Source organism: Scyliorhinus torazame, chromosome 11 (genome assembly GCF_047496885.1).
Source record: "Scyliorhinus torazame isolate Kashiwa2021f chromosome 11, sScyTor2.1, whole genome shotgun sequence".
Classification (NCBI taxonomy): domain Eukaryota; kingdom Metazoa; phylum Chordata; class Chondrichthyes; order Carcharhiniformes; family Scyliorhinidae; genus Scyliorhinus; species Scyliorhinus torazame.
Genome location: NC_092717.1, coordinates 187,227,246 through 187,252,155, shown reverse-complemented (window position 1 = coordinate 187,252,155; position 24,910 = coordinate 187,227,246).

Genomic DNA, 24,910 nt, shown 5'->3' with positions numbered 1-24,910 from the left:
GGGGTGAGGGTGGTGTGAGGGTGAGGGTGGTGTGGAGATGTGGGTGGTGTGGGGGTGAGGGTGGTGTGGGGGTGAGGGTGGTGTGGGGGTGAGGGTGGTGTGGGGGTGCGGGTGGTGTAGGGTGACGGTGGTCTGGGGTTGAGGGTGGTGTGGAGATGCGGGTGGTGTGGGGGTGAGGGTGGTGCGGGGGTTAGGGTGGTGTGGGGGTGATGGTGGTGCGGGGGTTAGGGTGGTGTGGGGGTGAGTGTAGTGAGGGTGGTGTGGGGCTGCGGTGGTGTGGGGTGACAGAAAGTTAAAAGACAGGACCTCGAGGGTTGTAATCTCGGGATTACTCCCTGTGCCACGTGCCAGTGAGGCTAGAAATAGGAAGATAGAGCAGACAAACACGTGGCTAAACAGCTGGTGTAGGAGGGAGGGTTTCCGTTATCTGGACAACTGGGAGCTCTTCCGGGGCAGGTGTGACCTGTATAAGATGGACGGGTTGCATCTAAACCGGAGAGGCATAAATATCCTGGCCGCGAGGTTTGCTAGTGTCACACGGGAGGGTTTAAACTAGTATGGCAGGGGGGTGGGCACGGGAGCAATAGGTCAGAAGGTGAGAGCATTGAGGGGGAACTAGGGAATAGGGACAGTGTGGCTCTGAGGCAGAGCAGACGGGGAGAAGTTGCTGAACACAGCGGGTCTGGTGGCCTGAAGTGCATATGTTTTAATGCAAGGAGCATTACGGGTAAGGCAGATGAACTTAGAGCTTGGATTACTACTTGGAACTATGATGTTGTTGCCATTACAGAGACCTGGTTGAGGGAAGGGCAGGATTGGCAGCTAAACGTTCCAGGATTTAGATGTTTCAGGCGGGATAGAGGGGGATGTAAAAGGGGAGGCGGAGTTGCGCTACTTGTTCAGGAGAGTATCACAGCTATACAGCGAGAGGACACCTCAGAGGGCAGTGAGGCTATATGGGTAGAGATCAGGAATAAGAAGGGTGCAGTCACAATGTTGGGGGTATACTACAGGCCTCCCAACAGCCAGCGGGAGATAGAGGAGCAGATAGGTAGACAGATTTTGGAAAAGAGTAAAAACAACAGGGTTGTGGTGATGGGAGACTTCAACTTCCCCAATATTGACTGGGACTCACTTAGTGCCAGGGGCTTAGACGGGGCGGAGTTTGTAAGGAGCATCCAGGAGGGCTTCTTAAAACAATATGTAAACAGTCCAACTAGGGAAGGGGCGGTACTGGACCTGGTATTGGGGAATGAGCCCGGCCAGGTGGTAGATGTTTCAGTAGGGGAGCATTTTGGTAACAGTGACCACAATTCAGTAAGTTTTAAAGTACTGGTGGACAAGGATAAGAGTGGTCCGAGGATGAATGTGCTAAATTGGGGGAGGCTAATTATAACAATATTAGGCGAGAACTGAAGAACATAGATTGGGGGCGGATGTTTGAGGGCAAATCAACATCTGACATGTGGGAGGTTTTCAAGTGTCAGTTGAAAGGAATACAGGACAGGCATGTTCCTGTGAGGAAGAAAGATAAATACGGCAATTTTCGGGAACCTTGGATGACGAGTGATATTGTAGGCCTCGTCAAAAAGAAAAAGGAGGCATTTGTCAGGGCTAAAAGGCTGGGAACAGACGAAGCCTGTGTGGCATATAAGGAAAGTAGGAAGGAACTTAAGCAAGGAGTCAGGAGGGCTAGAAGGGGTCATGAAAAGTCATTGGCAAATAGGGTTAAGGAAAATCCCAAGGCTTTTTACACGTACATAAAAAGCAAGAGGGTAGCCAGGGAAAGGGTTGGCCCACTGAAGGATAGGCAAGGGAATCTATGTGCGGAGCCAGAGGAAATGGGCGAGGTACTAAATGAATACTTTGCATCAGTATTCACCAAAGAGAAGGAATTGGTAGATGTTGAGTCTGGAGAAGGGGGTGTAGATAGCCTGGGTCACATTGTGATCCAAAAAGACGAGGTGTTGGGTGTCTTAAAAAATATTAAGGTAGATAAGTCCCCAGGGCCTGATGGGATCTACCCCAGAATACTGAAGGAGGCTGGAGAGGAAATTGCTGTGGCCTTGACAGAAATCTTTGGATCCTCGCTGTCTTCAGGGGATGTCCCGGAGGACTGGAGAATAGCCAATGTTGTTCCTCTGTTTAAGAAGGGTAGCAAGGATAATCCCGGGAACTACAGGCCGGTGAGCCTTACTTCAGTGGTAGGGAAATTACTGGAGAGAATTCTTCGAGACAGGATCTACTCCCATTTGGAAGCAAATGGACGTATTAGTGAGAGGCAGCACGGTTTTGTGAAGGGGAGGTCGTGTCTCACTAACTTGATAGAGTTTTTCGAGGAGGTCACTAAGATGATTGATGCAGGTAGGGCAGTAGATGTTGTCTATATGGACTTCAGTAAGGCCTTTGACAATGTCTCTCATGGTAGACTAGTACAAAAGGTGAAGTCACACGGGATCAGGGGTGAACTGGCAAGGTGGATACAGAACTGGCTAGGCCATAGAAGGCAGAGGGTAGCAATGGAGGGATGCTTTTCTAATTGGAGGGCTGTGACCAGTGGTGTTCCACAGGGATCAGTGTTGGGACCTTTGCTGTTTGTAGTATATATAAATGATTTGGAGGAAAATGTAACTGGTCTGATTAGTAAGTTTGCAGACGACACAAAGGTTGGTGGAATTGCGGATAGCGATGAGGACTGTCTGAGGATACAGCAGGATTTAGATTGTCTGGAGACTTGGGCGGAGAGATGGCAGATGGAGTTTAATCCGGACAAATGTGAGGTAATGCATTTTGGAAGGTCTAATGCAGTTAGGGAATATACAGTGAATGGTAGAACCCTCAAGAGTATTGAAAGTCAAAGAGATCTAGGAGTACAGGTCCACAGGTCATTGAAAGGGGCAACACAGGTGGAGAAGGTAGTCAAGAAGGCATACGGCATGCTTGACTTCATTGGCCGGGGCATTGAGTATAAGAATTGGCAAGTCATGTTGCAGCTGTATAGAACCTTAGTTAGGCCACACTTGGAGTATAGTGTTCAATTCTGGTCGCCACACTACCAGAAGGATGTGGAGGCTTTAGAGAGGGTGCAGAAGAGATTTACCAGAATGTTGCCTGGTATGGAGGGCATAAGCTATGAGGAGCGATTGAATAAACTCGGTTTGTTCTCACTGGAACGAAGGAGGTTGAGGGGCGACCTGATAGAGGTATACAAAATTATGAGGGGCATAGACAGAGTGGATAGTCAGAGGCTTTTCCCCAGGGTAGAGGGGTCAATTACTAGGGGGCATAGGTTTAAGGTGAGAGGGGCAAGGTTTAGAGTAGATGTACGAGGCAAGTTTTTTACGCAGAGGGTAGTGGGTGCCTGGAACTCTCTACCGGAGGAGGTAGTGGAAGCAGGGACGATAGGGACATTTAAGGGGCATCTTGACAAATATATGAATAGGATGGGAATAGAAGGATACGGACCCAGGAAGTGTAGAAGATTGTAGTTTAGTCGGGCAGTATGGTCGGCACGGGCTTGGAGGGCCGAAGGACCTGTTCCTGTTCTGTACATTTCTTTGTTCTTTGTTCTTTGTTCTTTGTGACGGTGGTGTGGGGTTGAGGGTGGTGTGGAGATGCGGGGGGTGTGTGGGTGAGGGTGGTGCGGGGGTTAGGGTGGTGTGGGGGTGATGGTGGTGCGGGGGTGAGGGTGGTGTGGGGGTGAGTGTAGTGAGGGTGGTGTGGGGCTGCGGGTGGTGTGGGGTGACGGTGGTGTGGGGTTGAGGGTGGTGTGGAGATGCGGGTGGTGTGTGGGTGAGGGTGGTGCGGGGGTTAGGGTGGTGTGGGGGTGATGGTGGTGCGGGGGTGAGGGTGGTGTGGGGGTGAGTGTAGTGAGGGTGGTGTGGGGCTGCGGGTGGTGTGGGGTGACGGTGGTGTGGGGTTGAGGGTGGTGTGGAGATGCGGGTGGTGTGTGGGTGAGGGTGGTGCGGGGGTTAGGGTGGTGTGGGGGTGAGTGTAGTGAGGGTGGTGAAGGGGTGAGGGTGGTGTGGGGGTGAGGGTGGTGTGGGGGTGAGGGTGGTGTGATGGTGAGGGTGGTGTGGGGGTAAGGGTGGTGTGAGGGTGAGGGTGGTGTGGGGGTGGGGGTGGTGTGGGGGTGAGAGTGGTGTGGGGTGAGGGTGGTGTGGGGGTGCGGGTGGTGTGGGGTGACGGTGGTGTGGGGTTGAGGGTGGTGTGAGGGTGAGGGTGGTGTGGGGGTGAGAGTGGTGTGGGGTGAGGGTGGTGTGGAGATGCGGGTGGTGTGAGGGTGAGGGTGGTGTGGGGGTGGGGGTGGTGTAGTGGTGAGAGTGGTGTGGGGTGAGGGTGGTGTGGAGATGCGGGTGGTGTGAGGGTGAGGGTGGTGTGGGAGTGAGGGTGGTGTGAGGTTGAGGGTGGTGTGGGGGTGAGAGTGGTGTGGGGTGAGGGTGGTGTGGAGATGCGGGTGGTGTGGGGGTGAGGGTTGTGCGGGGGTTAGGGTGGTGTGGGGGTGAGTGTAGTGAGGGTGGTGTGGGGCTGCGGGTGGTGTGGGGTGACGGTTGTGTGGGGTTGAGGGTGGTGTGGAGATGCGGGTGGTGTGGGGGTGAGGGTGGTGCGGGGGTTAGGGTGGTGTGGGGGTGATGGTGGTGCGGGGGTTAGGGTGGTGTGGGGGTGAGTGTAGTGAGGGTGGTGTGGGGCTGCGGGTGGTGTGGGGTGACGGTGGTGTGGGGTTGAGGGTGGTGTGGAGATGCGGGTGGTGTGGGGTGAGGGTGGTGTGGGGGTGAGGGTGGTGCGGGGGTTAGGGTGGTGTGGGGGTGAGTGTAGTGAGGGTGGTGAGGGGGTGAGGGTGGTGTGGGGGTGAGGGTGGTGTGGGGGTGAGGGTGGTGTGAGGGTGAGGGTGGTGTGGGGGTAAGGGTGGTGTGAGGGTGAGGATGGTGTGGGGGTGGGGGGTGGTGTGGGGGTGAGAGTGGTGTGGGGTGAGGGTGGTGTGGGGGTGCGGGTGGTGTGGGGTGACGGTGGTGTGGGGTTGAGGGTGGTGTGGGGGTGGGGGTGGTGTGGGGGTGAGGGTGGTGTGAGGGTGAGGGTGGTGTGGGGGTGAGAGTGGTGTGGGGTGAGGGTGGTGTGGAGATGCGGGTGGTGTGAGGGTGAGGGTGGTGTGGGGGTGAGGGTGGTGTGAGGGTGAGGGTGGTGTGGGGGTGAGAGTGGTGTGGGGTGAGGGTGGTGTGGAGACGCGGGTGGTGTGGGGGTGAGGGTGGTGCGGGGGTTAGGGTGGTGTGGGGGTGATGGTGGTGCGGGGGTTAGGGTGGTGTGGGGGTGAGTGTAGTGAGGGTGGTGTGGGGGTGAGGGTGGTGTGGGGGTGAGAGTAGTGTGGGGTGAGGGTGGTGTGGGGTGAGGGTGGTGTGGGGGTGAGGGTTGTGTGGGGGTGAGGGTGGTGTGAGGGTGGTGTGGGGGTGAGGGTGGTGTGGGGGTGAGAGTGGAGTGGGGTGAGGGTGGTGTGGGGGTGAGGGTGGTGTGAGGGTGAGGGTGGTGTGGGGTGAGGGTGGTGTGGGGGTGAGGAGGATGGTGTGGGGGTGAGAGTGGTGTGGGGGTAAGGAGGATGGTGTGGGGGGTGGGTGGTGTGGGTGAGGGTGGTGTCGGGGTGAGGAGGATGGTGTGGGGGTGAGGGTGGTGTGGGGGTAAGGAGGATGGTGTGGGGGTGAGGGTGGTGTGGGGGTAAGGAGGATGGTGTGGGGGTGAGGGTGGTGTGGGGGTGAGGGTGGTGTGGAGGTGAGAGTGGTGTGGGGTGAGGGTGGTGTGGGGGTGAGGGTGGTGTGGGGGTGAGAGTGGTGTTGGGTGAGGGTGGTGTGGGGGTGAGGGTGGTGTGAGGGTGAGGGTGGTGTGGGGTGAGGGTGGTGTGGGGGTGAGGAGGATGGTGTGGGGGTGAGGGTGGTGTGGGGGTAAGGAGGATGGTGTGGGGGTGAGGGTGGTGTGGGTGAGGGTGGTGTGGGGGTGAGGAGGATGGTGTGGGGGTGAGGGTGGTGTGGGGGTAAGGAGGATGGTGTGGGGGTGAGGGTGGTGTGGGTGAGGGTGGTGTGGGGGTGAGGAGGATGGTGTGGGGGTGAGGGTGGTGTGGGGGTAAGGAGGATGGTGTGGGGGTGAGGGTGGTGTGGGTGAGGGTGGTGTGGGGGTGAGGGTGGGGGGGGGAGTGGTGTTGGGGGGGGGGGGGGGATGTTGATATGTGTCAGGGGGAACCGCACTCAGCCGGCTCTCTCCTCCTCGCTCGCGGCTCCGACTCATGGAGCCCAGAACTGGGTAGCTGGTGGCCTCAGTGACCAGGGCACCCAGTAATGGCAGCTGGCATGGGTGCTGGCACGTGGTGCAGGGTCTGCCGCCCTCCGGGGTGGGGAAGTAGGGTTACAGGTGTGTGGGATGGGGGTTATTGCCAGGGGCCCACTGCTGCCTACTCACCCTGGCTGCCCTGAGGAGGTTGTGCAGTTTTTTACAGCACTGCTGGCCGGTCCTGGTGGGGATGCCCTCGGCGCTCACCACATCTGCCACCTGTGCCCAGGCACGGCGAATGGCGGCGGCTGGCAGCCTCCTTCCGGGTACAGGGTCATATCCGCCTCCTTTACTGCGTCCAGGAGGGTCTCCAGCTCGGCATCCATGAAGCGTGGGGCTGCGTGTTGTGTTGGCTGGGATGGGTGTTTGGGGAGTGCAGCTCCCGTATTCGCGGCTGCAGCTTGTCAGCCTCCTGAGTGTCAATCGAGAAACCAGCGAAACCCGCACCATTTCTCATTGGAATCAATTGTGTTCCACGAGGCGCACCGCGGTGCTAGCCCCTTAACTGTAGCAGAATTAGTCCAGGTGTGCCGCCAGTTTTGCTGTCATGGAGCTCCATGAACTCGGTGTCGGCATCAACACTAGTCTCAGAAACGGAGATTCATGCCTGCTGTATAAATTTAAATTCCTTTTATTCTCAGCCTGCTGCGAGACTTGGACTGGCTTCAGTTGTCCACCAGAGGGTGCTATCAGCTTAAAGCTGGAAACTTGGTTGCAAAGTGCTGGAAATCACAGGGCTGGGATGGACTGTTTGTGAACATTCCCACTCCCGGAGGTAACTTCATCCTGTGCTGTACGAGCGTCCTGTGCTGCATAAAGTAGTCAGCATCCTGCGTTCGTACTGAGCATCCTGTGCTGTATAGTGTGCTGAGCGTCCTGTGCTGTGTAGTGAACTGAGCGTCCTGAGCTGTACTGTGTACTGAGCGTCCTGTGCTGTATAACGTACTGAGCATCCTGAGCTGTATAACGTACTGAGCATCCTGAGCTGTATAACGTACTGAGCATCCTGTGCTGTATAACGTACTGAGCATCCTGAGCTGTATAACGTACTGAGCATCCTGAGCTGTATAACGTACTGAGCATCCTGTGCTGTATAACGTACTGAGCATCCTGAGCTGTATAGCGTACTGAGCATCCTGAGCTGTATAACGTACTGAGCGTCCTGTGCTGTATAGCGTACTGAGCATCCCGAGCTGTATAACGTACTGAGCATCCTGAGCTGTGTAACGTACTGAGCATCCTGTGCTGTATAACGTACTGAGCATCCTGAGCTGTATAGCGTACTGAGCATCCTGAGCTGTATAACGTACTGAGCATCCTGAGCTGTATAACGTACTGAGCATCCTGTGCTGTATAACGTACTGAGCATCCTGAGCTGTATAACGTACTGAGCATCCTGTGCTGTATAACGTACTGAGCATCCTGAGCTGTATAGCGTACTGAGCATCCTGAGCTGTATAACGTACTGAGCGTCCTGTGCTGTATAGCGTACTGAGCATCCCGAGCTGTATAACGTACTGAGCATCCTGAGCTGTATAACGTACTGAGCATCCTGAGCTGTGTAACGTACTGAGCATCCTGTGCTGTATAACGTACTGAGCATCCTGAGCTGTATAGCGTACTGAGCATCCTGAGCTGTATAACGTACTGAGCATCCTGAGCTGTATAACGTACTGAGCATCCTGAGCTGTATAACGTACTGAGCATGCTGAGCTGTGTAACGTACTGAGCATCCTGAGCTGTATAACGTACTGAGCATCCTGTGCTGTATAGCGTACTGAGCATCCCGAGCTGTGTAACGTACTGAGCATCCTGAGCTGTGTAACATACTGAGCATCCTGTGCTGTATAACGTACTGAGCATCCTGTGCTGTACAGCGTACTGAGCGTCCTGTGCTGTACAGCGTACTGAGCATCCTGAGCTGTATAACGTACTGAGCATCCTGAGCTGTATAACGTACTGAGCATCCTGAGCTGTATAACGTACAGAGCATCCTGTGCTGTACAGTGTACTGAGCATCCTGAGCTGTATAACGTACTGAGCATCCTGAGCTGTATAACGTACTGAGCATCCAGTGCTGTACAGCGTACTGAGCGTCCTGTGCTGTACAGCGTACTGAGCATCCTGATCTGTACAGCGTACTGAGCATCCTGAGCTGTATAACGTACTGAGCATCCTGAGCTGTATAACGTACAGAGCATCCTGTGCTGTACAGTGTACTGAGCATCCTGAGCTGTATAACGTACTGAGCATCCTGAGCTGTATAACGTACTGAGCATCCTGTGCTGTACAGCGTACTGAGCGTCCTGTGCTGTACAGCGTACTGAGCATCCTGTGCTGTGTAGTGAACTGAGCGTCCTGCACTGTATAGCGATCTGAGTGTCCTGTGCTGTATAGCGTACTGAGCATCCTGTGTTGTATAGTGTACTGAGTGTCCTGTGCTGTATAGCGTACTGAGCGTCCTGTGCTGTGTCGCGTACTGAACATCCTGTGCTGTATAGCGTACTGAGCATCCTGAGCTGTGTAGCGTACTGAGCATCCTGTGCTGTATAACGTACTGAGCGTCCTGTGCTGTATAACGTACTGAGCATCCTGAGCTGTATAGCGTACTGAGCATCCTGTGCTGTATAACGTACTGAGCATCATGTGCTGTATAGCGTACTGAGCGTCCTGAGCTGTATAACGTACTGAGCGTCCTGTGCTGTATAACGTACTGAGCGTCCTGTGCTGTGTAACGTACTGAGCGTCCTGAGCTGTATAACGTACTGAGTGTCCTGTGCTGTATAGCGTACTGAGCGTCCTGAGTTGTATAACGTACTGAGTGTCCTGTGCTGTATAGCGTACTGAGCGTCCTGAGCTTTATAACGTACTGAGTGTCCTGTGCTGTATAGCGTACTGAGCATCCTGAGCTGTGTAACGTACTAAGCATCCTGAGCTGTATATCGCACTGAGCATCCTGAGCTGTATAATGTACTGAGTGTCCTGAGCTGTATAACGTACTGAGTGTCCTGTGCTGTATAACGTACTGAGCATCCTGTACTGTATAACGTACTGAGTGTCCTGTGCTGTATAGTGTACTGAGCTTCCTGCGCTGTGTAACGTACTGAGCATCCTGTGCTGTATAACGTACTGAGCATCCTGAGCTGTATAACGTACTGAGTGTCCTGAGCTGTATAGCGTACTGAGCGTCCTGAGCTGTATAACGTACTGAGCGCCCTGAGCTGTATAGCGTACTGAGCATCCTGTGCTGTATAACGTACTGAGCATCCTGAGCTGTGTAACGTACTAAGCATCCTGAGCTGTATAACGTACTGAGCACCCTGAGCTGTGTAACGTACTGAGTGTCCTGAGCTGTGTAACGTACTGAGCGTCCAGTGCTGTATAACGTACTGAGCATCCTGTGCTGTATAACGTACTGAGCATCCTGTGCTGTATAACGTACTGAGTGTCCTGAGCTGTGTAACGTACTGAGCGTCCTGTACTTTTGTGCGCCACAACTGTATAACGTACTGAGCATCCTGAGCTGTATAACGTACTGAGCATCCTGAGCTGTATAACGTACTGAGCATCCTGTGCTGTATAACGTACTGAGCATCCTGAGCTGTATAACGTACTGAGCATCCTGTGCTGTATAACGTACTGAGCATCCTGAGCTGTATAGCGTACTGAGCATCCTGAGCTGTATAACGTACTGAGCGTCCTGTGCTGTATAGCGTACTGAGCATCCCGAGCTGTATAACGTACTGAGCATCCTGAGCTGTATAACGTACTGAGCATCCTGAGCTGTGTAACGTACTGAGCATCCTGTGCTGTATAACGTACTGAGCATCCTGAGCTGTATAGCGTACTGAGCATCCTGAGCTGTATAACGTACTGAGCATCCTGAGCTGTATAACGTACTGAGCATCCTGAGCTGTATAACGTACTGAGCATGCTGAGCTGTGTAACGTACTGAGCATCCTGAGCTGTATAACGTACTGAGCATCCTGTGCTGTATAGCGTACTGAGCATCCCGAGCTGTGTAACGTACTGAGCATCCTGAGCTGTGTAACATACTGAGCATCCTGTGCTGTATAACGTACTGAGCATCCTGTGCTGTACAGCGTACTGAGCGTCCTGTGCTGTACAGCGTACTGAGCATCCTGAGCTGTATAACGTACTGAGCATCCTGAGCTGTATAACGTACTGAGCATCCTGAGCTGTATAACGTACAGAGCATCCTGTGCTGTACAGTGTACTGAGCATCCTGAGCTGTATAACGTACTGAGCATCCTGAGCTGTATAACGTACTGAGCATCCAGTGCTGTACAGCGTACTGAGCGTCCTGTGCTGTACAGCGTACTGAGCATCCTGATCTGTACAGCGTACTGAGCATCCTGAGCTGTATAACGTACTGAGCATCCTGAGCTGTATAACGTACAGAGCATCCTGTGCTGTACAGTGTACTGAGCATCCTGAGCTGTATAACGTACTGAGCATCCTGAGCTGTATAACGTACTGAGCATCCTGTGCTGTACAGCGTACTGAGCGTCCTGTGCTGTACAGCGTACTGAGCATCCTGTGCTGTGTAGTGAACTGAGCGTCCTGCACTGTATAGCGATCTGAGTGTCCTGTGCTGTATAGCGTACTGAGCATCCTGTGTTGTATAGTGTACTGAGTGTCCTGTGCTGTATAGCGTACTGAGCGTCCTGTGCTGTGTCGCGTACTGAACATCCTGTGCTGTATAGCGTACTGAGCATCCTGAGCTGTGTAGCGTACTGAGCATCCTGTGCTGTATAACGTACTGAGCGTCCTGTGCTGTATAACGTACTGAGCATCCTGAGCTGTATAGCGTACTGAGCATCCTGTGCTGTATAACGTACTGAGCATCATGTGCTGTATAGCGTACTGAGCGTCCTGAGCTGTATAACGTACTGAGCGTCCTGTGCTGTATAACGTACTGAGCGTCCTGTGCTGTGTAACGTACTGAGCGTCCTGAGCTGTATAACGTACTGAGTGTCCTGTGCTGTATAGCGTACTGAGCGTCCTGAGTTGTATAACGTACTGAGTGTCCTGTGCTGTATAGCGTACTGAGCGTCCTGAGCTTTATAACGTACTGAGTGTCCTGTGCTGTATAGCGTACTGAGCATCCTGAGCTGTGTAACGTACTAAGCATCCTGAGCTGTATATCGCACTGAGCATCCTGAGCTGTATAATGTACTGAGTGTCCTGAGCTGTATAACGTACTGAGTGTCCTGTGCTGTATAACGTACTGAGCATCCTGTACTGTATAACGTACTGAGTGTCCTGTGCTGTATAGTGTACTGAGCTTCCTGCGCTGTGTAACGTACTGAGCATCCTGTGCTGTATAACGTACTGAGCATCCTGAGCTGTATAACGTACTGAGTGTCCTGAGCTGTATAGCGTACTGAGCGTCCTGAGCTGTATAACGTACTGAGCGCCCTGAGCTGTATAGCGTACTGAGCATCCTGTGCTGTATAACGTACTGAGCATCCTGAGCTGTGTAACGTACTAAGCATCCTGAGCTGTATAACGTACTGAGCACCCTGAGCTGTGTAACGTACTGAGTGTCCTGAGCTGTGTAACGTACTGAGCGTCCAGTGCTGTATAACGTACTGAGCATCCTGTGCTGTATAACGTACTGAGTGTCCTGAGCTGTGTAACGTACTGAGCGTCCTGTACTTTTGTGCGCCACAACTGTATAACGTACTGAGCGTCCTGTGCTGTATAACGTACTGAGCACCCTGAGCTGTGTAACGTACTGAGTGTCCTGAGCTGTGTAACGTACTGAGCGTCCTGTGCTGTATAACGTACTGAGCACCCTGAGCTGTGTAACGTACTGAGTGTCCTGAGCTGTGTAACGTACTGAGCATCCTGAGCTGTATAGCGTACTGAGCATCCTGTGCTGTATAACGTACTGAGCATCCTGTGCTGTATAACGTACTGAGCATCCTGTGCTGTATAACGTACTGAGCATCCTGAGCTGTGTAACGTACTGAGTGTCCTGAGCTGTGTAACGTACTGAGCGTCCTGTGCTGTATAACGTACTGAGCATCCTGTGCTGTATAACGTACTGAGCATCCTGTGCTGTATAACGTACTGAGCGTCCTGTGCTGTATAACGTACTGAGCATCCTGTGCTGTATAACGTACTGAGCATCCTGTGCTGTATAGCGTACTGAGCGTCCTGTGCTGTATAACGTACTGAGCACCCTGAGCTGTGTAACGTACTGAGTGTCCTGAGCTGTGTAACCTACTGAGCGTCCTGTGCTGTATAACGTACTGAGCGTCCTGAGCTGTATAACGTACTGAGCATCCTGAGCTGTATAACGTACTGAGCATCCTGTGCTGTATAACGTACTGAGCGTCCTGAGCTGTGTAACGTACTGAGTGTCCTGAGCTGTGTAACCTACTGAGCGTCCTGAGCTGTATAACGTACTGAGCACCCTGAGCTGTGTAACGTACTGAGTGTCCTGAGCTGTGTAACCTACTGAGCGTCCTGAGCTGTATAACGTACTGGGCGTCCTGTGCTGTATAACGTACTGAGCATCCTGTGCTGTATAACGTACTGAGCATCCTGTGCTGTATAACGTACTGAGCATCCTGCGCTGTATAACGTACTGAGCATCCTGCGCTGTATAACGTACTGAGCATCCTGCGCTGTATAGCGTACTGACCGTCCTGGACTGTATAGCGTACAGAGCCTCCAGTGCTGTATAACATTGTGCTGAGCATCCTGTGCTGTATAACGTACTGGGCGTCCTGTACTGTGTAACGATCAATACCCTGATCCCGCCTTCCCCCCATATCCCTTGATTCCTTTAGCCCCAAGAGCTATATCCCATTCCTTCTCAAAATCACACAACGTTTCGGCCTCAACTACTTTCTGTGGTAGCGAATTCCACAGATTCACCATTCTCTGGGTGAAGACCTCTGCAAACAATCTGTGTTGAATAGCATCATTGTTCGCGCCACAGACTAACCTATGCCGTAACATGTCATTTAGGGTGGTTCCAAAATCACAATACACAATTGCTTGAGTTTAGTATTGTAAGTCATGATCGATTCAGCTGGGGCTCTCACCCTCGAATTAAATTTGAATCTCTGGAGTATGACTGATGATTGAGGTTCAACTAAGCCTTTATTAAAACCACAAACTCACTTAATGATTTGGAGTCGGGCGCACTTGGGACTGTAAGACTATGAATAAATTATACATTTGAGTTCCATAAGCACTTAGGAGAATTGCTTTGCTTTCTGCCTCCTTTCCTATTTTGTTTGTATGGAAATAATACCCAAGGCATTCGACATATTGTGTCAACTCCTCCGTGGAGGAGTCAAATGGGTCTATTCGCCAAAAGAGAGGCATTATGGTGAGTACTTTTTTTTTTAGACTGCGATTAAAACAGAATACTCACATGTGTCGAGCCAGAGGTAGTGACAGGAAATTTATCCTCGTCGCCAGATATAAGGATGCACTATCACAAACTTCATTGATGAACACAAAAGGTGTTTATTAATTAGGAAACATCAATTTCATGCCTTTGGAAAGCTCCCAAAATGTCTCTGCTTAGGAACTTCCATCACCATGAGGTGATTCCACTCTCTGAGACCCGGTTGGTCATTCCGACCAGGTGACCCTCATTCTGTTGTATTTCCGTTAAAGGGACAATCAACCATACGTTGCCCTTGAGAGCAGTTAAGTGTCAACAACATTATTGTGGGTCCTGAGTCACGTGTAGACCAGAGCAGGTAAGGATGGCAGATTTCCTTACTGGTATCTGCTTTCTGACTTGGCGTTTATCATTGTCCCTGTGTATTTCTCTCTGTGCCTTTTATTTACGTGTTTCTATCTTTATTTCTCCAACTTTGAATCTTTGGGTGTGATTCTCCGGAACGATTTCTAAGTGAGGTAGTGAGTGGGAACTGCCACGGGCTTCACGAGCTCAGCCCAGTGAGGCCGGCAATGCTATTCATCATTAATTGGTCCACTTAGTGAGGCCCCACAGGCACCTCGCCGCAAATGAAGGCTCACCAGCCGATTCGCCAGAACCACGTCGCCAGCCCACCTCTAACAAGGTCGAGCAGCATTTGAACAGCACTTGCCCATCAATCCCACTCAGCTCGCAACAATGGCACCGAGGCGACCCGGCCCAGGATTCGGCGATGGGGACCTGGCGAGGCTCCCGAATGCGGCCGAGTCCAGCAGGGATGTCCTGTTCCCCCGAGAGTGCTGGAGGATGAGCCACCGGGGCGAGGTGGAGGCGGCTGTGAGCTCCGGGGGGGTGACCAGGAGGACTGGCCTCCAGTGCAGGAAGAAGGTCAACGACCCACACCGGGCAGCACGGGTGAATTGACACCAGCGCCCCCCCCCCCCCCCCCCCCCCCGCCCCGAGACCTTTCCGCCCCCACGCGAGCATCCACCCCCCCAACTCTCCATGAGGCCCTCAACCCTTCCTTCACACCCCCGCCCACCACTGTGAACCACGTGTGTGGTTAATGATGCCCTCTTTGTGCCTCCACAGGAGACGCTCTTGCACCATTGCCGGGAGAGGGCACAGATTGGCAGAGGCATGCGGGACTTAAGAATCCTCACCACCTTCGAGGAGCGGGCCCCGGAGGTGACGGGGTGGCCAAGGACAGAGCAGGCACTAACGCGGAGGTTGGCAGACGCCACAGAGGTGAGGAACCATTGGGCCCCACCCAGAGGACGTGTCACACATGAGATGTGATTGCCATATTGACTGACCCATCCCTCCCACTGACCACGTGTCCATTCTCCTGCAGGTCTGCCAGCCGACAGCGCCGGACCATCCCGGGCGGCCCCCTCTCCAGCCTCCCATGAGAACACTTTGAAGGAAAGCTCCGAGAAAGACACGATCGATGCGTCACAGCTGTCATCCCCATCCTACATCAGCGCAGGTCCACGCACATCGGTGGGAAACGTCTGTCAGGCTCTGGGGTACAATCTGGTGAGCATCACACAGCTGCTGATGCACATCAGGTGGAGGCAGGAACCCTCAGGCAAGACAGCAGTCAGAGGTCTGCTGGATCCCAGGCTCCAGCTGGGTCCCAGTCAGATGCAGAGTCTCTGGTACAGAGGTACCCGGAGCTGATGGAGATGTTAGGGTGTGGCCGGGATGTTCAGAGGGAGATGTCAGGGAGACTCCAGCAGGTCCATTACTGATTGGAGGAGTCCCAGAGGCTACGGGTGCAGGAGATCTCGCCGGCAATGCGTGGCACTGAGGCCAACACTGCTAGGGTGGCGACCGCAGTGGAGAGCCTGGTGCACGATGTTGGCGCCATGAGTGTAGGTGTCCAAGACGTGGCGCAGTGGAGCGGCACCATTGGGAGAGTTGGGAATTGTATGGCACCTGTGACACATTAAAAATACTTGAGCACAACCAATATGATGCCTCTGTCACTTTCTTCCACAATACGGGCCGACCTTCGAACTCTTGGCCCATCTCTCCAGGCATCTTCCCTTCTCCAGGCACACCGCATTGCAGGTGATGTGTGTGAGCGAGGACTCAGCAGACAGGCAGGGGTCAGACTATGGCATAAATTGAGGAACACTGGCGCTCAGCTCTCTGCGGGTTATCATCACCCCACCCCCCCCCCCTGCTCTCGACAGTGATCCGCTGACGGTGCCGATACAATCCCAGCACCCTGGAGTGATGTGACACATACCCTGGGAGGGTGGGAAATAGGGTTGGGTAAGGTATCAATGACAGACCAGGCCGTCCTAAGTGAAGCGGGCAAGTATGAGGGCCATACTGGCCCTCCAGGCTTGCTGGGCTCTCCCTGCTTTCCTGCAGCCTCCGGCTGGTCCTCTGGGATCGCCCTCCAGCTGCTGCTGGTCCAGCGCCTCCTCATCATCCCCGTCCTCCTTGTCCTCCTCCTCAGAGGTGGCCACATGTTCCTCATCCTGCGGCAGGTTGTAAAGGATAGGGCAGACCACCACAATGCGGGCGACCCTCCAGGGGGTGTACGGCAGGGCATCGGAACCACATGTTGAAAAACCGATGCACCGCTCAATGACAGCCCAAGAGGCCACATGGGCCTCATTGTACCGGGTCTCTGCTTCGGTCACCGGCCTCCTTACTTGCATCATTAGCCAGGTCCTCAGCAGATACCCCTTATCCCCCAAGAGTAAGCTGCCCATCCTGGTGTGGTTCGGGAAGACGCCGGGGATGACCGACAGCCCCAGGATGTACCTGTCATGCCCACTCCCCCCCTCCAGCCGAGGGTCCCCCTTCCCCCTCGCCGTGCACTGGGGCAGCAAACCCACCGCCCCAGCCTCTTTGCCTGTGAGCAAAGATGTCTACACACCATTTGGCTCCCCACAGAAGCCCTTCCGCCCGTTCATGTTTTTAAAAAGGAGCACTAATCGGCGCCAAAGTGATGACTTTCTGGGGAGGCTGCTGAATGACAGGAGGCCGATGGGTATGGGGTGGCTCCTGTTAATCCGATGGAAATAGCACTTAATGGTGATAATTGGTTTCTGGATGTGGCTGGCGGCCCTGGGGAAAGGGAAGTCGCCGGGGTGGAGGTTGGCCGTGGACAAGGTTGGTTCCCTTTGCACCTCATCTCCGGCCTGTTGGGCAACCAGCTCTCCATCCTCAGCATCTGCCTCCTGTTCTGCTGCTGCATGCTCCGTTGCTGTACACTCCGCTGCTGCACATTCCGCTGCAGCGCCTAGCAGGAAGACCACTATTGTATTCCAATATCCATTGTCTGCAGGGGGTGAAAGGCCAAAATGTCGGCATGGTGCATACTCCCATGCTCAACCAGATCCAACAGGCTACATGGTGCCCCCAGATGGCAATGCAGACCCTGTCCTTCGCATGTCCCCCCCCCCCCCCCCTCATCGCCGTACCCATGCTGCACACCGTTGGTGTTCAGCACCATGAGGGTCTCTGGCCCTGGTGCCTGTCCTTGCTGCCGTGGAAACTGGCTGCTGGAAACTGCCCTTGCCAGCGGTACGCTCCGCGGCACCCATCCAGTGCCTCCGTAGGGGCAAGAGTGAGCAATGCCCTTAGATGGGCTGCCTGATGCCCTGCCGGCGGGTGGCGGCCAGGTTGAGGGGGGGGGGTATGGTGGACGGTGGGGTGTGGGAGTGGCAGGGTTGGGGCACCCATAGGGCCGGTGTCACTCTACAGAAGCAAGGCCAGGGTGAGTGATCAGTGGAGTGCACAGCAAGATTGCTGCCTTGCAGGCCACTGTCATAATATCCATCTATGTATACAATGGAGTGCAGACAGGCAGTGATTGACACACAGGATGACCAGTAAGCACACAGAACAGAGCAGCCAATCACTAGACAGGACACGACCACTATAAAGCCAGAGGGCACCAGTTTTCCCGCTCTCTCGGGACCCAACCTCTGAGACAGTCAGAGCTCGTGAGCTGGCCAGTGCAAACACCATGTGGCTAAGTTAGTCTGGTCAGGCTAGTGTCAGGTCTCCAGTGAAGTCAGCATAGTGTCAAGCCACAGTTGAACATGTATAATAGTTTGGATGTTGAATAAAATCATGTTGCATTTTATCAAGTGTTGGAGGTCTGTCTCTTGCCACACTGCATCAAGTGCAGTTCACCTCAACCCAGCCTACCCAACACATCATGGTACCAGCTGAGTGATGCTGAAAATTTGACGGACCTACCTTGAGTGAATCAGCGCTGACCAGCAAACAGCCATCCGGTGACATGGAAAACGTCCGCCCTCCTCCGCAGCTCCGCATCGCCGGCAACCTCGGTGCAAATCTTCAAACAAAAGTTCCAACTCCATCTCGAAGCCACCGATCTTGAGGCTGTATCGGACGCCAGGAAAATCGCACTATTCCTCTCCACAGCCAGGGACCACGCCATCCACATCTACAACTCCCTTACATTCGCTGAAGGCGAAGACAAGACGAAATTTAAAACAGTCCTACTGAAGTTTGACAGCCACTGTGACATTGAGGTGAATGAGAGCTTTGAACGGTACGTTTTCCAGCAGAGGCTTCAGGGTAAGGATGAACCTTTTCAGTCCTTTCTGACCCATCTCTGCATCCTCGTGCAGCCATGTAACTCTGACTCGACCACTGATTCCATGATCCGGGATCAGATCGTTTTCGGGGTCCACTCTGATTCCCTTCGCCAGCAGCTCCAGAAATGGCGTGAGCTCAGGGCAAAACTCACCACAGTCCCAGTTCTGGCGTACTTCGACCCGACCAAAGAGACCAAAATATCCACTGACGCGAGCCAGGACGGTATTGGGGCTGTGCTCCTCCAACGGGATGACTCCTCCTCATGGGCCCCAGTTGCATATGCCTCCAGAGCCATGACGCCCACTGAGCAACGGTACACTCAGATCGAGAAGGAATGCCTGGGCCTCCTAATGGGAATCGATAAATTTCACGACAATGTGTATGGCCTCCCAAAATTCACGGTCGAGACGGACCACAGGCCACTCGTCCACATAATCCAAAAGGATTTGAATGACATGACGCCTCAGTTACAACGAATCCTTCTGAAGCTACGCCACTATGATTTTGAACTTGTCTACACGCCAGGCAAAGAACTCATTGTTGCAGATGTCCTTTCCAGGTCTATTACCACACCGTGTGAACAAACTGACTTTGTCTGCCAAATCGATGCGCAGGTGCAATTGTGTGCCTCCAACCTTCTGGCCACTGATGAGAGGGTCATCCAAATTTGTGAGGAAACGGCCAAGGATCCTCTGCTACAGCGTGTGATGCAGCACCTCATGAATGGCTGGCAGAAGGGACAATGTCCCCAGTTTTACAATGTCAAGGACGACCTGACGGTGGTGGACGGCATCCTCATGAAGCTCAATAGGATTGTGATTCCGCAGAGCTTGGAGGCTATGGTGCTCGGCCAACTCCATGAGGGTCACCTGGGGGTCGAGAAATGTTGATGCAGAGCTCGAGAGGCAGTCTATTGGCCGGGCATCAGCCAGGATGTTGCCAACACGGTCCTCAACTGCCCCACGTGTCCCAAATTTCAGCCCGCTCAACCCAAAGAAACTCTGCAGCAACATGAGATAGTGACCTCCCCATGGTCCAAAGTCGGTGTCGACCTTTTCCACGCCAAGGGGCGTGACTATGTCCTGCTGGTCGACTACTTCTCCAATTACCCTCAAGTGGTGAAACTGTCCGACCTCACGTCGAAGGCGGTGATTAAAGCATGCAAAGAAACGTTTGCCAGGCATGGGATACCGCTCACGGTGATGAGTGACAACAGTCCCTGTTTTTACAGCCAGGAATGGTCTGATTTTGCCCGCCTATACAACTTTCGTCACGTAACCTCCAGCCCCCACTACCCGCAGTCAAATGGGAAGGCCGAAAAAGGGGTCCATATCGTCAAGAGATTACTCTGCAAAGCTGAGACTCAGGCTCCAACTTCAACCTGGCGCTGCTGGCATACAGGGCATCCCCGCTGTCCATTGGGTTGTCTCCTGCGCAGATGCTCATGAATCGCACTCTGCAAACCACGGTTCCAGCCATCCATGTTCCAGACCTTGACCATGTCACGGTCATACAAACGATGCAGCAGTCTCGGGCCCAACAGAAATCAGCATACGACGCTCATGCCACGGATCTCCCCGAGCTGGTCCTAACTGATCGTGTTCGTGGGCAGTTGCCTGACTGCGGCTGGTCCGCCACAACTGTGGTGGTCAAGCAAGTGGCCCCGAGATCGTTCCTCGTCCGCATGGCTGATGGCTCCTTCCTACGACGCAACAGATGGGCACTGCCCAGAGTTCCACGCCCGCCTCACACAATGCTGCCTCCGGATGTGCCTTACCACGAGACCACCGATCTACCAGCAATCCTGCCGACCTCTGCGACCACTGAGCCTATCCAAGTGCAGGCAGCCCCGATCCACCCTTGAGGTGGTCAACCAGAATTTGTCGCCTGCCACAGAGACTAAACTTACAGACTGAACTTTTGCACAACTGTGTTACCTTATCGTTTTGACCTCTGTAAATATCGTTGTTACCGTTTCATCTGCCCTATATCTGCACTAGCGACACCTTCCTGTGTACATAAGTCCATTTTAGCACATTCTGTATATAGTCACGCACATATACACATCCACACGCACATGCACCTTAATATTTATTATCTCAACATACACAATATTTAAAAAAAGGATGGGAGATGTCATAATATACATCTATGTATACAATGGAGTGCAGACAGGCAGTGATTGACACACAGGATGACCAGTAAGCACACAGAACACAGCAGCCAATCACCAGACAAGACACGACCACTATAAAGCCAAAGGGCACCAGTTTTCCCGCTCTCTTGGGACCCAGACTCTGAGACAGTCAGAGCTCGTGAGCTAGCCAGTGCCTACACCATGTGGTAGCTAGGTTAGTCTGGTCAGGCTAGTGTCAGGTCTCCAGTGAAGTCAGCATAGTGTCAAGCCACAGTTGAACATGTACAATAGTTTGGATGTTGAATAAAATCGTGTTGCATTTTATCAAGTGTTGGAGGTCTGTCTCTCGCTGCACTGCATCAAGTGCAGTTCACCTCAACCCAGCCTACCCAACACATCAGCCGCAACAATGGCGGTCCGTGCCTGGGCACTGCCCCAGTCCCATGGGGGGTCATCCCGACCACTTGGCTCATTTCCCCCGTCCCACAACCTCACCCCAGCCAGCCGGGCCAATGTCTGGCCCAGCAGCCCACAGTCGCACCTCTCCGTGTCCTACCTCCTCTCTTTCCCTCATCACCCACGGCGCCGATTTCATGCATTTTAATAGCACAAGTGAACTACGCCGTTGGGAATTCTTCCAAGTGGAGGGGGAGAATCGCGGAGGCCCCGGAGAATACAGGGTCAGGCCCGCTAATGATATGCCAAGGGTATTTACTGTACATGCGTTCTGGAATGCATTGATGCTGCTGTCGAGGCGATGGAGAATTGCGATTTGGCGTGAAATTGACGCCCTCCACGGTTTTGGCTTCGGAACTGAATTTCCGCCCAATTGCGTTTCGCGATTCCGGCATCGACCGACAGAGAATCCCGCACATTGTCTTTCCCCCTACTACTTTCTCTTCATCGCTCTCTCTCTATCTCTCTCCACAAATATGAATCTCACCCTGTCTTATCTATGTTTATGTGTATTTGTGGGTCTCTATATCTCTCTCTCTCTCTCTTTCTCGATACAGGCTGCATTTTAATGTCAGGTGGGTAGCATGAATCAGGAACTTTGCTGTTTGTTTCCCCCACTTTGAGAGAAATTGCCCTGAAAGATGGAGTTTTCATTCTGGGATGGGTGAGGGTGGGGCGTGGTGGAGTCAAGCCCACTACCTCTGGCAACAATTCAGAACGAGGCCAGAGGATGCTGAGTGCCGAGGTGGGCAGGTTAAAAGACCCTCCTCGATTCTCAATTTTGTTCAACATTAAGTCCTCCAGCCCTCACCCCACACGTCCCCTCACCTCCATTCTCTTTCCCTGTCCCATCCATGCCAAATGGTACATCGACAAAACAGTGATTGGTTACAGTACGGAACAAGGGGCCAAACAAAGCAAATACATGAGCAAGAGCCAACCCATGCCCCCCACTCAGCTCCAATGGGCTCTCATATCCTCTAAGCCATTTACCAATATGTACTCTGTATCAAACTGTGCAATAATAATGGTGGACATTTTTTAAAAACGCATTCAGATCTTTCTTAACCAGCTTACCCGAACATTGCTGGAATGTGCCTAGGGGCTTTCACAGTAACTTCATACTTGTGACAATAAAAGATTATTATTATTATTATTGCACTGTATAAAAGTGCATATCAGATAGAGGTATCACTCAACCAGATCTTTAAAGTATCAACAGCAAAAACTATAAGTGCTAAACCTTCTTTATCTTGAATAAACATTGAGCCATTGAAAAAATAGATCTAAGAAAAAATGACAATTAAAAAAAATTGTTTAACAGGATTTGAGTGTTGTTGGCTAGTCCAGCATTTGTTGCCCTTGAGAATAATAATAATTTTTATTATTGTCACAAGTAAGCTTACATTAACACTGTAAGAAGTCTGACAACACCAGGTTAAAATCCAACAGGTTTGTTTCGAATCACATTAACACTGAAATGAAGTTACTGTAAAAATCCCCTAGTCGCCACACTCCAGCGCCTGTTCAGGTACACGGAGAGGGAATTCAGAATGTCCAATGCACCTAACGAGCGCATCTTTTGGGGCTTGTGGGGGGAATCCGGAGCACCCGGAGGAAACCCATGCAGACACGGGGAGAACGTGCAAACTTCGCACAGATAGTGACCCAAGCCGGAAATCGAACCTGTGACCCTGGCGCTGTGAAGCAACAGTGCAAACCACTGTGCTACCGTGCCACCCATTGGTGGTGGTGAGCTGACTTCTTGAACTGTTCCAGTCCCTCTGGTGTAGGTACACCCTTAGTGCTGTTTGAGAGAAAATTCCAAGATTTTGACCCAGTTGCAGTGAAGGAATGCCAATCTATTCCCAAGTCAGGATTGTGAGTGACTTGGAGGGGAACCTCCAGGTGGCGCTGTTCCCAGATTTCTGATGTTCTTGTCTTTCTAGATGGTCATGGGTTTGGAAGGTGCTGCCTAAGGAACCTTGATGAGTTACTGCAGTGCATCTTGTAGATGGTACACACGTCTGCCACTGTTTGTCAGTGGTGGAGCTTGAATGTTTGTGGAAAGGTGCCAATCAAGTGGGTTGATTTGTCCTGGATGGTGACAAGCTTCTTAAGTTTTGTTGGAGCTGCACTCACTCATCCAGGCAAGTGAACTCCTGACTTGTTCCTTGCAGATGGTGGACAGGCTTTGGGGGGTCAGGAGGCGAGATACTTGCCGCAGGGTTCCTAACCTTTGACCTGCTCTGGTAGCCACAGTATTAATACGGCTAGTCCAGAGTTTCTTGTCAATGGCAACCTCAGGATGTTGACTGTGGGGGACTCAGCAATGGTAATGCCATTGAACGTCAAGGCCGATGGTTAGATCCTCTCTTTTAGGAGATGATCAATGCCTGGCATTTGTGTGGCATGAATGTTACTTGCCACTTGTCAGGTCAAGCCTGGATATTATCCTGGTCCTGTTGCATTTGGACATGGACTGCTTCATTATCTGAGAAGTCGCAAATGTCGTGCTGTCATCTGCAAACATCCCCACTTCTAATTGTATAATGGAAGGAAGGTCATTGATGAAGCAGCTGAAGATAGTTGGGCCTAGGACACTACCCTGAGGAACTTCTGCATTGAGGTATGGCCTGGAGCTGAGATGATTGACCTCCAACCACCACAACCACCTTCCTTTGTGCCAGGTATGACTCCAAATAGCTGAGAGTTTTCCCTCTGATTCCCATTGACTCCAGTTTAGCTCGGGCTTCTTGATGCCGTACTCAGTCAAATGCTGCATTGATGTCAAGGGTAATCACCCTCACCTCACCTCTAGTATTCAGCTCCTTTGTCTATGTTTGATCTGAGGCTGTAATGAGGTCAGGAGCTGAGTGACCTTGGCGGAACCCAAACTGAGCGTCCGTGAGCAGGCTATTGCTGAGTAAATGCTGCTTTTTAGCACTGTCGACAACCCCTTCCTTAATTTTGCTGATGATCAAGAGCAGATTGATGTAGTGGTAATTGGTCAGGTTGAATTTGACCTGTTTCTTGTGTACAGGACATACCTGGGGAATTTTCAGTATTGCTGGTAAATATCAGTGTTGCATTGTACGATCAGCTTCGCTAAGGGAGTGGTAAGTTCTGGAGCACAAGTCTTCAGTACTATTGCTGGAATATTGTCAGGCCCCATAGCCTTTGCAGTATCCAGTGCCTTCAGCTGTTTCGTGATATCACGTGGAGTGAATCAAATTAGCTGAAGACTGACATCTGATGCTGGAGACCTCTGGAGGAGATCGAGATGGATCATCCACTCGGGACCTCTGAAGATTGTTGCAAACGCTCCAGCCTTGTCTTTTGCATAGGCCTGCTGAGCTCCTCCATCATTGAGGATGGGGATATTTGTGGCGCCTCCTACTCCAGTGAGTTGTTCACTTGTCTACCACCATTCACAGGTGGATGTGGCAGGACTACAGAGCTTAGAGCTAATCCGTTGGTTGTGGAATCGCTTAGCTCTGCCTATTACTTGCTGCTTATGCTGTTTGAACATAGAACATACAGTGCAGAAGGAGGCCATTTGGCCCATCGAGTCTGCACTGACCCACTTAAGCCCTCACTTCCACCCTATCCCCGTAACCCAATAACCCCTCCTAACATTTTTGGACAGTAAGGGCAATTTAGCATGGCCAATCCACCTAACCTGCACGTCTTTGGACTGTGGGAGGAAACCGGAGCACCCGGAGGAAACCCACGCAAACATGGGAGAACGTGCAGACTCCGCACAGACAGTGACCCAGCAGGGAATCGAACCTGTGACCCTGGCGCTGTGAAGCTATGGTGCTAACCACTATGCTACCGTGCTGCCCACGGCACACAATTAGTCCTGTGTTGTAGCTTCACCAGGTCGACATCTCATTTTTAGGTATGCCTAGTGTTGCTCCTGGCATTCCTTCCTGTACTCTTCATTGAACCAGGGTTGATTCCCTGGCTTGGAGGTA